The following is a 13,329-nucleotide window of genomic DNA, read 5'->3' as shown; positions in this document are numbered from 1 at the left end:
TTCTCGTGATTGAAGTCCAATCTCAGTAACCCTCGAGATTGATTTTTCGTCTAGATAGCCCTTAAGACGAAATATTAACTTTTGTAGATGAGTGGAACCTTGTCAGTTGAAGAACCGATGTAGCATCAAAAAGTCTCCTTCAATAATGCTTCTTCAACCACCCTAGAGATAGGGCATCACAATCCTTATATATGATCTCCAAGATATAGCCAAATCCAAGTCTTATCCGTACTCACAAATCCAAGTCTTATCCGTACTCACAAAAGTCCAATTTTATCAAACTTTGTTGGTGCGTTCGAACACGGCACGGGTGCGTTCGAACGGCATGACTTGAACTCAGGTGCGTTCGAACGGGCCCGAGTGCGTTCGAACGCGACAACATGAATTCTTCAGGTTGCATTCGAACGCGTTTGTGAATGCGGCTATCTGTCTGTGTGAACGCAGTACCCGCGTTCGAACGCGTTTGTGAACGCGGTGTGAACTCGACGGCTTTTCTCTAATAATCTTGTAATTATTCAAACTAGAGATATTCTAGACTTGTGTAAAGCTCATATACATGAAAAAATACACTTAGAATATTTTGTACACAATTGCCAACAAATAAAAACTTAACAATCTCCCCCTTTGGCAATTTGTGACAAAACACCTAGGTTACAAGTTATTACAAAGACTTCAAATTGAGCAATCAACAAGTCTAGAATATTTTGCACGTCAATCCCTGCAAATAAACATATACCAATCCAAGATCAAGTGAAAGTAACTTGAAATGAATAAACAATCCAAACACAAGTTATCAATGGAGCATAAGTTCAAAAGTACTAAAACAGACAAAGTTCACAATTTCTCCAAGCAAAGTTATAAGCAAGATTAGAAAGACAGAAAGACTCTAATAAACTCCCCCTATTACCATACTCCCCCCTACACACCTAGACACCTAGACACTCTCCCCCTTTTTGCCACAAATGCCAAAGACTAGGAACTCGGAGGAAATTGACGCTGAAGAATCGTCAACACAGAGTCAAGTACAGTCCCCTGACGAGCTTGCTCAGCTCGTAAATCAGTCACTACCGAATGGAGATCCCGCACTTGAGTACTAAGCTGATCGAAACGATTAGAGTACTGTGGTAACTCCCCCTCAGAGTGAGATGCGTCACCGTCAGAGCTATCATCAGAACTGTCAGGGTGCGATGAGCGACCAGCGGCAGAAGAGGATGGCTTGAAAGGAGACGACTGGTCGTGAGCTTGACTCCGCTTAAGAGTAATCCGATCCAACGGTTTGTGCGAAGTAACGGAAGTTTCCAAAGCATCCACACGCACCCCACTCTGAGTGCACAAATTCGTAATAAAGATGCCAAACGGTAACCCCTCAAGAGATGCTTCTTTCTGTGCAGCTGTGAGAATCGAATCATAGATCACCGCAGCCAAATCAACAGAGACTCCAGATAACATTGCATGAAGAAGGAATGCACGATCCAGACTGATACTAGAATGTCGAGTCTTGGGAGTAACGTTGGACAAACAAAACAGGTGAAGTATGCGAGCCACTGGTGTCAGTTTCGCATGCGGCATCATGTTTCCCTTCCAACGTTCCCCTTTGATCAGCACTGTGCCATGATACGATCACACCTCTGGCTATGGAGCTCTGATACCAGCTTGATATGATCACGCCTTTTTGGTGAAGGGTCGATCTCTTCCAATTCTTGATCTGAACTAAATCTGGCACGGAACTTTGAAATAAGATCCCGAAATATGCCGCTGTCGGATTGAGTGAAACTTTGATATGTTGTAGCCCCAGAAAATATCTTTTCAACAAATCAAGTTTTAGGCGAATCGGAGTTGGGGATCTCGAGATATCGTTCGTTTAGTGGACGAACGTCAGGATGCTCTATTTTGGATCCGTGGATGGAGGCACGAGATCCTAGGTAATGGTGGATGGTGGAGGACCGGCATTAATGTGGTGGCACCGGTGAAAATTGATGGTGGAAGGGTTGTGGTTGATGGAAGGATTAGGGCAAGTGTTGGATAGATTGGACGAAGGGGGAGAAGAGGCCACCCCTAAGAGACTAGGGTGATTAGCCAGACGAGGGAGGTTAGAAGCGGCGTCGCCGGGGATTGAGAGAACGGGAGCGAAGAAGACGAAGGAGGCAAGGCAAAACTCAATTTCAATAATCAATCCTAATTTTGGTTGCCCTACACATCCTTTTATAGGCTAACCAACAACTCACATTAACCCTAAAACACAATTTTCGCCGATCGCGTTCGAACTCGCCCGACCGCGTTCGAACGCACCGAATTAGCTCTTCTGGATTTGCAAACGCGATGCAGGCGTTCGAACGCGTGATCGAACGCGCCTGTCAGTATTTGCGAATGCGATGCATGCGTTCACAGTGCGTTCGAACGCACAGTACATTCTCTTCACCACGTTCACAACCCTATTCACAAACCGCGTTCGAACTCACTCCACCCGCGTTCGAACGCGACTTACAGAAAACTTATTTTAATGGAAATTAAACACTAAAACATGAAGCAAAAACACTCCTAAAGTGAATCCATGCTCGAGACGACGTCGGTGAAGTCCGAATCGTATCATGCCAGCATATTCATCGACATCAGGAAGTGGAGCAGACGTGGGATACTGGAACGCACCATCAGGAAGACGAAGTTCAGCGCGAATAACATCAGAGTCCAAGTATACAGACACCCCATGAACAGTAGAACGAATATAGCGTTCTAAAACTGTGGCATTACAAAAGAATTCGCGAACAACTTCCACATAAGCAGTCCCGCTCATCCGACACACCAATAACCATCCTCGCTTAGTAAATATCTGTTCGATCCCCAAAGATTAAAAATCGGAAATGACCACGGGTCGTTCACAAATAACAGTACGGGTGCCAAAATTATGTTTGTATCGCCCTGCAGCCGTTGAAGTAGAAAACTTTGGGGCCGAAGATGGTGACGAAGGCGGCCTAGGTTTTTTGGAAACTGCAGCTTTCCTAGGCATTCTTGAGAAAGAAACAAGATGCAAGATTCAATACATGCCCAAAGCAACCAAAAAAAAAATCAAAATGAAATCAAGAAACCATGAAGGCCCTAAATGAAATCCATCATCCACTTGAAAACGCTAAGATATCACGTTCAATCACACAAGAAACATCAAGATAGTAACTTTAACGTGATCAAAACTTGAAAACGCACAAAATCAATCAAGATCAAAAGACTTAATTGAATAAAAAAATAGGAAAATTGATGGATGATCATACCTCGCAAAAGTGAAGAAAAACTCAGAAATTTGGCCGAAAGATGCAAGATCCAGAGGAGAACTACCCTCTAAAAGGGTTTGTAGTGAGAAATTTGATGAAAAATACCAAGATCTTGAAGATTTGAGAGGGAGGAAATGATGGGTTTCTAGGGTTTGGAAGATGGAAGATGAAAACCCTTGGGTTCGGACGCAATATTTAAAGAATCCTCGAGTGCGTTCGAACGCACCCCGCCCGCGCGTTGAACGCGCGCCCATCCGCGTTCGAACTCAAAAATCTGCGTTCGAACGCCCTTTTTTTTTAAAGTAAAAAGTCTAAAAAAAATCAAAAAATCTTTTTGGAGATGCACTTTTAGAAATTCAAAATAGATTCAAGACATAGAATATGACAATCGAGTGAAATAAGTCATACACAGATCAATCAAATCATCAAGAGCATATTATAATCAATTCTAATGCATCACTCAAAATTAAATTAATCTTGATTGATCATAACAATATACATATGCAAGGTGAGCATAGATAACATTAAACATTCTTCTTAAATAAACTTTCATATTTAAACAATGATACTACACAGTAGTCAAACCGACTTAGTATTTAAATTTACACTTTTCGACTTATTCTCCATAACCGAACAGGAATTTTTCCTGTATATTTTTTTATAAATAAACCATATAGGTGCAATGATGACTTTCACACATGAGTAGGTAGCCCTTTTCTTTTAGTACAAATCAAACAATGTGCCAGAATATATACACAAATAGCAAAAATTTTATTTAATTTGCAAGTAATGTACTGAGTCAAACTGGACTCTAAACAAGATGGCTTTCACACAAACTCATTGTAGCCCTTTTCATTGATCTTTTATGAACACATTTGTGATGACTAAGCATGAGGTCAAACTGTGCAAATCAGGTCAATAGTAAGAATTTCATGATGTCATGCTCACTCAAGAATATACACACGTTATGAGTGCATTAATTTCAGTATAACTATCATAGAAGTCGAGAGAGTGAATAACTCATAAATAATACAATATACTACAAGATGACAAAATTGACTATAATAACTCATAATTAAGAGAAAAATCATATTTATATGTCAAGAGTATATTATTGAATCTAGGAGTGCATCAAATTTTTTTTATGACAAACACTCTTGACAAATCTGAAACTAAAAACAAAAGAAAATTTCAGAGTAAAGAAAACCTAAAACAAAACGAAAAGAAAATAGTAAAAAATGAAACATGCAAACCAAAACACGCAAACAAAAACAAAAAGAAAATCAATCCAATGCACAAATGCCTAAAGAAGTACGAAGATACTCAAATCTTTGTAAATCCAAAGGTTTTGTAAATAGATCACCCAACTATTTCTCTGTCTCAACATGTTCTAGTGCTATTATTTTGTCTTCAACTAACTCGCGTATAAAATGATGTCGGATATCAATATGTTTAGTACGCGAGTGTTGAACTGGATTCTTCGATATATTAATAGCACTCATATTGTCACAATAAAGCACCATAGTATCTTGTTCAATGCCGTAATTTTTGACCATCTGTTTCATCCATAGTAACTGAGAACAACAACTACCCGCTGCAATGTACTCGGCCTCCGTAGTAGATAAAGATATCGAGTTTTGTCTCTTACTGTGCCAAGCAACCAGATTGTTTCCAATATAAAAACATCCACCAGAGGTACTCTTTCTATCATCACATGAACCTGCCCAATTAGAATCCTTGTATCCAGATATGATAGCTCCCGAGTCATAAGTAAACCAGATACCTAAGTCAACTATGCCACCGACATATTTTATGATACGTTTCACAGCATACAAATGTGTCTCCTTAGGTTCAGACTAAAACCTAGCACACACACTGACGCTAAATGCAATGTCAGGTCTACTAGCAGTTAAGTACAAAAGACTACCAATCATGCTTCTATACAGTGTCTGATCAACACTTTTTTCTGAAATATCCTTACCTAGTTTGGTAGTTGTACTCATAGGAGTTCTAGCATGTTTTGCATTTTCTAAACCAAATTTAGTCACTAGATCCTTAGCATACTTGGTTTGAGCGATAAATATCCCTCTTTCCAATTGAGTAATTTGAAGTCCCAAAAAGAACTTCAACTCACCCATCATGCTCATCTCAAAATGACTATGCATGAGATCAGCAAACTCCTTAACTAACGATTGACTCGTTGCCCCGAAGACAACGTCATCCACATATATTTGTGCCACAACTAAACTTCTGTTCGACCGTCTAATGAACAATGTCTTGTCCACTCCTCCTCGAGTGAACCCCGCATCCACTAAAAAATTGGTCAACTTCTCACACCAAGCTCTTGGAGCTTGTTTTAGCCCGTAGAGGACCTTTTTCAGTTTAAACACATGAGTAGGAAATTTTTGATCTTCGAACCCTTTCGGTTGTTCCACATAAACATTTTCATTCAGGGTACCATTCAAGAAAGCACTTTTAACATCCATTTAAAACAATTTAAATTTTAAGTGACAAGCAATAGCAAGCAGTATACGAATAGATTCTAATCTAGCAACATGAGCAAATGTCTCATCAAAATCTATACCCTCAACCTGAGTATATCCCTGTGCTACGAGTCTAGCTTTATTTCGAACTATATTGCCATGTTCATCACTTTTATTCTTGTAAATCCATTTTGTTCCAATGACGTTCACATTCTTAGGTCTAGGAACTAAATACCAAACATCATTCCTAGAAAATTGCTCTAATTCCTCATGCATAGCATTAACCCAAGAATCGTCTAACAATACTTCCTTCACATTTTTAGGTTCAAAAGAAGATGTATAACAAGTAAATGATACCTCACTTTGGATTTGTCGTCTTGTCTTAATTGGTTCATTGACGTCTCCAATCACTTGTGACAGTGGATGATCTGATTTCACTCTAGCAGATGATTCTGGTACGTTGCAGTCATCTTTGTTCATTTCAACTCTGTTCTCGTCCTGATTCTCAGTTTCCAGATCAAGCTGCTTTCCTATTTCTTCGTCATATGTATCTACAGAAACAGAAATTGGAGTAGCTTTAGTTAAATCAGTCGTGGATTCATCTATTAGTCGTGGATTTCATCTTAAGTATTCCTCTTACCACTTCTTGTTTGGATAAAGTAAATAATTCCTTGTGATTTACATGTTCAAGACGTTGATGCCAACGATCTGCAATGTCGAAAGAGGCACTGTTACATTTCAGTTTATGTGACTTTCCAACAACATAGCAATTATCAGATGTTCTAGATCCATAACATATAACATTACCACCATGATCTAGAATAGTACAATCATTTTTGGAGAATTTTACCTCACAATCTTCATCACAAAATTGATTGATGCTCAGAAGATTTGCTTTCAAGCCCTTAAAATAAAGAACATTTTCAAGAGTAGGAACCCCCGGAAAACTTACCTTTCCTTTACCTATTACCTTGGATGAATTACCATCTCCGTATGTCACAACTCCCCCTTCATGTTTTTCGAGATTAGAAAATAAGGATTTGTCGCGTGACATATGTCTTGAACAGCCACTTTCTAAATACCACAAGTCAGAATTTAAAACTTTCAAGGCAGTATGTACAACATAACATTTCAAATCACTTTTCTTGACCCATATGGCCTTTGCTTTCATCCCATAAATAAAAGCACTTCTAGGTTTTTGCAAAAGTTTGCAATGAGGTCGAATATGCCCTAGAATGCCGCAATGATAGCATGTCGGAACAAACCTTTTTCTACTCACCTTTTGTCGAGGAGTGTGACTAGAGTTTACCTTTGGTACCGTCGAAGTTTCACTAGTTTGTAGATTCAACTTCAGTTTAGAAGCATTCATCCAGGATTGCTTTGTAAATGCGGTTGATGGCTTCAGGTATTCTTCCTTTTGTATACCTGCAGAAACAAAGACAGTTTTGTTATTATTTGAATTACCAGTGTATATAACACCATACATGTCTTTTCGAGAGATCTGAGCTTTTAGAATCTCATCAAGTTTGTTCTTCCCTTTTAGAAATGTCACTTCCTTATTCAATCGCTCTAGTTCAATTTCATCAGCCTTCATTTTATTTTTCGCATTGTCAAGTTGTTCAGAAAGGTCTTTGACACGTTCAAGCAACAATTTGTACTTCTTCTCAAATTGAATTGTTTCTGGTTCAATTACCTTGAGTCGTTGATGTAGTCTAAGATTGTTTTTCTTGAGTTTAAACGACTCCAGGTACAGGTCATTATATACCTTTTGAATTTTAGATTCATCTTTTTCAGCTAGTAACATATCCTAATCATCTGTACTATCAGTATCAATAATAGAATCAATATTAAGTAGAGAAAAGGCAAAAGCTACAAAGTTTTCTTCGCTTTTTCCAGAATCATCATCAAATTCATCTGAGTCATCCCAAGTAACTTTCATAGCTTTACCCTACTTCTTAAGGCGATTAGGGCATTCTTGTGCTATATGACCAAAATCAGAACATTCAAAGCATCGAACTTTATTCTCAGAATTCTTAATTTTCTGTTTGACACCATTGTAGCTCACACTTGTGTTCGAACTTGCAGTATTCTTCTTTTTCACAAAGGCTTTGCTTTTCTCAAGTTTTTCAGCATTCAACTTGTTTGGCTTCCGAAAGAATTTATTGAACTTTTTAAGGAACATGGCCAACATCTCAACATCTAAATCACCTTCATCATCAGACTCCTCTATACTTTGTTCAACTGTGGATAGGGCAATCCCTTTGGACTTCCTCGGTTTTGAAAGGCTAGACTCAAATGTTTGTAGATTTCCTACCAATTTTTCAACTTTCATAGAATCGATGTCCTTACTTTCCTCAATAGCTGTAACTTTTGCCTGAAACCTCTCTGGAAGAGACCTAAGGATCTTACGTACATTCTTGTTTTCTGGAATTTTCTCTCCTAGGTTGAAACTGGAGTTGACTATATCACTCAGCTTTGCATAGAACTCATCAAATGTCTCATTCTCCTCCATACGTAGAGTTTCAAAATTAGTAGTCAACCTCTGAAGTTTAGAAAGTTTGACAGCCATAGTTCCTTCGTGAGTAGTTTCTAAGATCGTCCAAGCTTCTTTTGCTATCTCATAAGTAGAAATTCTTCTAAATTCTTCCGAGGAAACACAACTAAAAATTTCATTTATTGCATTGCTATTCCATCTAACTTTTTCATAGTCTGACCTATCCCATGACTCTATCGGTTTATCAGCAAGTTTATCATCCACCATGTACATTGGTGGACTTTAACCGTTCACAACGGCAAACCATACTCGTTCATCTATAGACTTCAAGTAAGCTCTCATCCTAGCTTTCCAATATCCATAATTTGATCCATCTAGGATAGAAGGTCTAATAGATGATGGTCCATCTCTATGAAAATCCATGCCTATCTGATCTCTCTCAAAGGGTGAGAGAACCTGCTCTGATACCAATTGAAAAAATCCCTAGACACACGTATGTATCTAAACACTAGGCAATGATCTCGCTCGTTCGCTTAAGTAAAAATTGGAAGAAATATTAAAAACGAAAGCAGAGATAAACACCAAGATTTTAACGTGGAAAAACCCAAACGGGAAAAAACCACGGATCCAAACTCGGATCAAAACCAATCACTAGAATAGTAGCAGTTACAAGACTGACTCACAAAACAACCCGTCGATCCAAACGACTTTGTTCCTCTCAGTCTTGCTCGCTAGAACCCACGATTCACCGCTTCTCGTGATTGAAGTCCAATCTCAGTAACCCTCGAAATTGATCTTTCGTCTAGATAGCCCTTAAGACGAAATATTAACTTTTGTAGATGAGTGGAACCTTGTTAGTTGAAGAACCGATGTAGCCTCAAGAAGTCTCCTTCAATAATGCTTCTTCAACCACCCTAGAGATAGGGCATCACAATCCTTATATATGATCTCCAAGATAGAGCCAAATCCAAGTCTTATCCGTACTCACAAATCCAAGTCTTATCCGTACTCACGAAAGTCCAATTTTATCAAACTTCGTTGGTGCGTTCGAACACGACCCGGGTGTGTTAGAACGGCATGACTTGAACTCAGGTGCGTTCGAACGGGCCCGAGTGCGTTCGAACGCGACAACATGAATTCTTCAGGTTGCGTTCGAACGCGTTTATGAACGCAGCTCTCGGTCTGTGTGAACGCAGCACCCGCGTTCGAACGCGTTTGTGAACGCGGCTCTTTGTCTATGTGAACGCAGTACCCGCATTCAAACGCGTTTGTGAACGCGTCTCTGTCTGTGTGAACGCAGTACCCGCGTTCGAACGCGTTTGTGAACGCGGAGTGAACTCGACGGCTTTTCTCCAATAATCTTGTAATTATTCAAACCAGAGATATTCTAGACTTGTGTAAAGCTCATATACATGAAAAAATATACTTAGAATATTTTGTACACAATTGCCAAATATTCTGTAACACCCAAACCTTAAACACGTGCGTAGCACCTGACCATTTGGTTGGATACTAACAATCAAATAAACCTGCAGCAACATCATAATTTTATCCACAATATCTAAACCGAGAATAACTCAAGTCTAACTGTCAACAGTATACAGATAACCTACCTGAGCCCCACACAGGCCACAACACATTATCAAGAGCTTTTCACAACTACATATACACAACAGAGGTATATGCATAATTATACAAGTACAAAGTAACCTGCTAAAATATAAGACAAGGAAACATATACACTTTGGAGAAGGTCTACTGATACATTAGATAAGATAACTCATCTGGCATATAACACTAATCACACTCTACTCCTCACTCACCGGCACGAACGCGCCCCTTCCGCGTTCGAAGGTGACCTACAGAAATTTTATTTTTTGAAAATAAACAACTAGTGCAATAAGAAAAGACTCTAGCAAGGTGTATCATTTATTTAGATAATTGATTATGTTGATAATTTACACTCACTAGTATAATTATTAGCTAAGTATTTTTAGTATAATAATTTATTAATTATAATCTCTATGCGAGGGTCCGTTGTTCACCTCGGTGGACTCTCGCTGATCACGTTCGAATGTGATCGACCATGTTCAAACGCAGAAAAGACATTCTTTGTGGATGCGAACTAATGCAGGCGTTCACACGCGAGCATTCAAACGCGCCCGACCGCGTTCGCATGTGAACGTTCAAACGTGCCCGACCGCGTTCGCATGTGAACATTCAAACGTGCCCGACCGCGTTCGCATGTGAACGTTCAAATGTGCCTGACTGCATTTCAATACACATTTTGCGTTCTCTATTTTTGCGAATTGATGAGGACGTTCGCAAAGGCGTTCAAACACGCCCCCTTCCGCGTTCGAACGCGACCTATAAAAACTTTATTTTTATGAAAATAAACAACTAATGCAATAAGAAAAGACTCTAGCAAGATGTATCATTTATTTAGATAATTAATTATGTTGATAATTTACACTCACTAGTATAATTATTAGCTAAGTATTTTTAGTATAATAATTTATTAATTATAATTATAATATTTGCATATAAATTTTATTTGTGATTTAGTTATTATTTATTAGATTAATTCATCTAGCCTTATTAATAATAATCTTATATTTACATTTATATTTTATAAAACTATTTTTAGTAAGTAATTATTATCTACTACTTTGTATAAAATGAAATACTAAGCTTGCATATTATTTTATATTAGGATAATAATTATTTTACATATAATTTATGATTAACTAAATAAGGGTAAGCATTACAAAATAATTAGTAATAAGATTATATTTATATTTTATTTTTATAAATCTTATATACAGTTGTTGTTAGTTATTTACAAAAGGAGATAAATTACTATATATTTATTACTTATTCTATAATTAGCAAACTAGGATTTTTATTAAATAAATATAAATTATGGTAATAACATATTAATATTATCACAATTAAATTTATCCTGGAAATCTAATTAATTTTAAACCTAATAAACTATTATATTTTACTCGAACGGATTATAATTGGATAAACGATTAACTTTATGTTACCTAAACATTTTCAAATCCCAAACTCCTTATATGAGACCCTGTGAACTCTATTAGCAATGAGTTGTCACTCGATTGCCAGATGTGAGGGATACGCGGTTCGCATTTTCTGATGAGATGTGAGTAGTCTTATCGCTTAGACGTCTTTCTCAAATTATGATATATTATATAATTATGTATACGCATATTTTATCCTCCAACAGGTTTACACGATTTTATCTAGAGATAATTTAGTCAAGCATATTTTATCATGTATTTGATTAGGCTGATTTGGGATATGAGTACATTAGTGATCTATAGAGATGATTGGAAATAACTATATTGTTATAATTTTATGTCGAGATGATCTCTAGCATGAGTGTGCATGTGATAGACTAGCTAGAGTGTGCATGTTATAGATACAGAGTTAGAGACTACATTGCATTATTTTCTTCTTGGCTTCTCTACCACCTAAATTCATGAGTTACATGATCTGTTGTAGTACTGGATATATGCATATGATCTATCATGTATTAAAAAATTATGAAAATACATGTGTATGTGATGTGATGGCAAGAACGGTATTTGGTCTGGACTGGTATTAGACATACTCTTAGCGTATGGTGATAGCTGTTAGTTGTACTCTTAGCGTATGACTATATTATTGAGGATACATTCATATACTCATTCATGACATGATGCTCTTTCTAATTTATATTATATAATACATGATTTACTCTCTATTTGGCATCACTGATTCGGGGTAAGGTATATTCACTAAGCCTTTTGCTCATGACTCTCTTTATTTCTTTTCTAACCTCCATAGATATTATGGTACGTGATACCGACTTGAGATATCCTGATGAGATATTTTAAAGCAAAGATGAGGTGAGCTATAGACGTGAAGTGGTATAGAAGATAGTTTAACCAGATATTGAGTTGTATTGTTGTTTATTATATTTGTACTTTATTATATCAGACGATGATTTGTATAGTACGATTATAGTGCACTCTTATATTAGTTGTTTAGTTGTATCTTGATGGTTTGTTGTTGTCTGTGTGGATTCTGCTAGATTAGGTAGTGGTGTAGTGTATATTATTGTGGACTTGGATATTAATATATTAACAGATTTATTTGGTTGATAATTATAATTTATTTGGTATTAGATTATATGAGTATGAATATGTTAGCAGGTATTATTTGATAATGTCATGATTATATGTGCATAGGAGTGTATTTGTGCGTGACGGGCCTCGCGTCCTATCGCGTGCGCCGCACGTGCCGTGTGGGTGCATGGGCATGCACGTGCCCGTGCCGGGCGGGGGCATTACATGAACATCTCTTTTATTTTACTTGTATAGCATCATGAAGTAATCAGACACAATTTAAAGAGCTTGTATTTTGTTCACCGACTCTTAGAAGCAAGATCCCTCGTGGTCTTATCAATCTTCTTATTTGATAGCGGAGTCTGACTAGTTTGAAAATTATCATTAGAGTCCCTCTTCACTTTTGATAGAAGGGTCTGACTTGGGTGAAGTTCCATCAATTCACCGGGATTCGTAGAATTTCTCTTTCTGATCTTTGCCATTATATTTATTCAAATTATCTGCACAAATCATAAGGACATAATATTTCAAACAGCCAATTGGTATTGAAATGTACAACACACAAAATATACGTATAATTTTGCTAATTAAAATCAAAATAACAAGTACAAATATTGTCAATAAACTATGAAACCAAAATAATAACTTCGAAACCAAAATAATAAGGACGAACGTTGTTAATAAATTGTGAACTAAAAATAACAAGGATGTATATTGTCAATAAATTATGAAACTTAAATAACAACAATGATGAATTTTGTCAATAAACTGTAAAACATAATTAACAGGGACGAATTTTGTTAGTAAACTATGAAACTTAAATAACAACAAGAACGAATTTTGTTAATAAACTGTGAAACCTAATTAACAGCAATGACGAATTTTGCCAATAAACTACGAAACCAAAATAATAAAAAAGATGAATTTTGTCAATAAACTACAAAACTAAAATGACA

This window comes from Typha latifolia, chromosome 6, assembly GCF_019914945.1.
Source record: "Typha latifolia isolate L0001 chromosome 6, TyphaL0001v2, whole genome shotgun sequence".
NCBI lineage: Eukaryota > Viridiplantae > Streptophyta > Magnoliopsida > Poales > Typhaceae > Typha > Typha latifolia.
Note: the sequence above shows the minus strand (reverse complement) of the source record.